We start from the raw sequence: 3,905 nt of genomic DNA on the forward strand, positions 1-3,905 counted from the left end.
ATTCCTGCCTTGAAAACCCGCCCACAGCTCCCATTAACCCAGTGCAGATGTCCAGCCAGTGCTGGGAGGCGACCAGGCTGCAAGAACAGAATTCCCTGTAGTCTCCGACAGCTTAGTGGAGAAACCAAATGTTTTTCAAACGGGCCAAGTAAAACCGAGCGGCCAAAGGTCAGAGGGACTTCGACCCCCCCATTGCTGCGGTTCACAATGAGTGGGAATCCCCCCCTTTACTGTGTGCCAAATGAAGCATGCGAGTTCTGCAGCGCTGGTCTTCAATGGGGTCTTTCTGAAGTAATGAACCAAAAGTATCTTAGAATGACAAAGTGAACGCATCCTGGTCACCAGCATCCTGTATCTCCAATGAAAAGCATGATCTAGGGCTTTTCTTCTGTCTGCGCTGGCCATAGCCAGGGCTCTTTGGGGGGCTCTGCCGGGGTCTCCACTCAAATGCACACGTGTTCTCGGCGTGACCGGTGCACCACCGGCAGGGAAGCCGGCGGCGGTGGCCCTCCTTCTGCTCCGCCGGGGCCTGGCTGGAGGACAGTGGCCGTGGAGCTCGGGGACCTCCGCAGCAGGGGGCTGACATATTCTTGCTTTTCTCTTTCATACTCTGGTCTAATTAACCTAGCAAAAAGGATAAACTTGCTTTCCTGGCAAAACATCCTGAGATACCCCAGGGAAAAGCATCTTTCTATTTCAAACATCTTTTGATTCGTAATTACTTTCCTGCTTTCCTTTCCAGGCTACTGCAGACGTTACTTCTAAAGTTACATCCTTCTTGTGTTGACACATTAAGAAAAGCGCCTTTAAAAGAAGAAAAAAAGGGCATTTGTAGTTAGTTCCTTGGCTACAAGGAGCGAGGGAACACACAGACGCTAACAAAGCTGAGCAAGATCCAGACCTGCTCCTGGGACGGGTCGGGCTTTGCTGCGAGGAGTGGAGGAGCTCTGCACGCGTGTCCTCCTGCGTCCCCGGGGCTCAAAGCGGACGCTGCCGTTAGCCACGACAGAGCCAGCAACGGCAGCACCAGGGTCAGAACGGCATCAATTCCGCAGAGTTTTTCAGTTAGAGTTGCAGTCCATTTTCCAAGCTGTAGGTATCTCATTGAAAGAAAATATTGCAGGTATTTAAGCAAGGTGTGTGTGATTATTACTTAAAATGCTATTTATGTGCTTGTAGGAGGCCTGGCTTATTATGTGGCTAAAAACTAGATGAAATGCCCTTCCAGTAGAGATGCCCGCGCCACAATGCAAAATTCTCCAGCCCCAGTGCCCACCAGGAATCTCTGCAGGTCGGGAGCCGCTGGGCTCGGGGGCTGGCCACACTTTTGGTTTACATGAATTCCTACTGCTCCCGGTCCCCAGCGCTTGGGAACCGGCTCCGCTTAGCGCTTCCCAGAAGGATGCCCTGGCCCCGCCGCTGTGTTGTGACAGCTGAAAGTCACCGCGGAGCCAGGGCGCCTCTGCTCTGCAACCGCCGAGTCTTCGGATGCATCAGGGTTGACCCTTCTCGAAACAGAAAGGTTTTTGGGTTGAGACAGAAAGGTTTGCCCTGGCTGCTGCGGTTCCCTGTGCCACAGAGACCCGACCCGGTCGGGCTCGCAGGGACTGGAAGGCGGTGCTGGGCAACGTGCTCTGGCCGGGAATCCCCTCCCGCAACCGCGGCTGTGCCAGCTGGGGATGCTCAGGGACCAGCTCCACTCCAGGGTGCATGAAACTATGCCAGGCCAACAGGAAAACCTGCTTGGCAAGCAGCGTGCGGTGCACAGAGCTCTTGCAGGAGCTCAGTCCCTTTGATTTAGGGCCTGTTTCATCAGTGTATTCCCCAAGGGCTGTGTTTGGCCAGGATGAAGCATTTACGAAACAGCAGCTGCTGTTATGGTCTTCCCCTCGGCTGCAATCGCTCCTCGGCGTTCCCAACACCATCGCCCAGACGGTGCGGCGGGTTTGGCCGGGTGTCCCACGGGAGGGATTGCCCCTTGCCCCGGTCCCAGCCATGGATGTGACCCCGCACGTGGCCAGGGGCCGCAGGAGAGGCACGCCAGGTTGGGTTAGCACCGAAATGAAGTGCGAAACCGCTGTAGGCGTCAACACAACACAGGGGCTGAAGCTGTTCCATCTGGCAGGCACCAGCGGGCCGCCAGCACCTACCCCATCCACACCCATCGCGCTCTAATCACCCAAATCCCACTTGCCAACGGCAGCTTTAGGTGATTTTCAGGTGCAAACTGATTGCTCCTTCCTGCTGCAGCTAAGAGAGCAATCACACCCCTGCTGGTGCTAATACCAAATCATCTCCACTTAACTGCGTTTTCAGTGAGAAATCCCTTGAAATTCCCCAAGGGGAAGAGAAGATATGAAACCCTACCATTTCCTTCAGTAACTGTTTAATTGAACACACTCATGAGCCACAGCCATTAAACCCCACCACATTTAGCGGCTATCCCTTAGCAAAACCTGGGAGCGTGAGGAAAGCTCCAGGAAAGAAGGAAAACAGGACTGAACACAGGCTCTTGGAACAGAAAAATTTACACCACGTCGCAAAGGAACAAAACGCAAACAGTGAAGTCATGGCTTGTGTTTTACATACAAATCGCATGCAGGAATTTCCCCCGTTCTGGGACTGAACGTGTCTCCCGACAGCACAGGCGAGGGAGGAACGCGCCCTGGGCTGTGTCACCGCGCTGCACGCACGGCGCGGCCGATGCTGGCTCCAGCCTCTCCCTGCTCGGTGCATGTAGGGTTGCCTTCACCGTCTCCCAGTTTTGGGGCGTTCTCCACAGCCTGAAGAGTAATACGGAAAGAAATTCCTACCTAAATGCTCCTGACCCTCCTCCAGGGACCAACCTAACAGCAAATCCTCCCTAAGACAGGGAGGGATTAACATACGACACTCCCGGACGGGCGGTAAGGGCTGTGCCGGCCGAATGCTGCTCCTCGTACAATATTGGATATTCTAGTTAAAAGAATCAGCTAACCTTAACAGAGGTGAATCTAGATAAGCAGGAAAAAGGTTTTTAGCTTGTAAGAACACAGAAAAATACCTTAACCAACCATTAAACTGCTACGCTGTAACTGCCTACCGAAATCCAGGCGCGTAAGTACTTTGCTGCTCAGGAGGAAGGATGCAGCGAAGGGGACATGCTGCTCTCCACCGGGGCCAGAGCCGCTTTCCCCCTCCTTCACCAATACATACGAGGGGATACACTGTTGGACTCCAAAACCAACGTGTCTTTTCACTTGTGACTTAGTGTCCCTGAGCATCCCCTCTGCTCCAGCGTGATCCGGGTGATGGCTTCGGCAGCAAAAGCCACAGCGGGAAGAGGAGGGTACGGAGCCTTCGCGCACACTGCGAGCCCTGGACTCGTGGGGGTACCTGAAGCTGATACTTTATTCCTCCGCCCTGTCTCCATTTCTTAAATTACGGCTATTCAGCTTCAGTGTGTAAACATTTTAATGAAAATTACAGAAATGGGTTGCCAGCTTCAAGTCCCTTAACGAAAAAAAACCCCTAACCCAAATGGTCGGCTGTACTGGTGGAATGCTAGATGCTCACTGCATATATATAAAAATAATAATAAAAGTCAAGAGTTTCGTGCTGGCCTGCCAACACCATCAAGAGGCTGAAAACATCAAATGATAGCACCATAAGCATTTCTGAGAGGTCTCCCCCAAATTATTGCTGCTTTTGGTTTCCCTTCCCCAAAATGTTTCCCCGCTGGTCGCCCAGTGGCAGCGTGACCCCGATGGAGGATCCCGGCTGCCCCGGCGTCTCCCGAGGGACCAGCGGGACCTGCACACCCAGCCCATGCCAGACCTTATTTTTCAGACCGAAGGTTTGAGCACCGTTATAGTGTAGCACAAATAAAAGAAATCAAGCCTTCCCTTTGTTTTGAAAAGAGCACC

Source organism: Charadrius vociferus, unplaced genomic scaffold, assembly GCF_000708025.1.
Source record: "Charadrius vociferus isolate BGI_N301 unplaced genomic scaffold, ASM70802v2 scaffold623, whole genome shotgun sequence".
NCBI lineage: Eukaryota > Metazoa > Chordata > Aves > Charadriiformes > Charadriidae > Charadrius > Charadrius vociferus.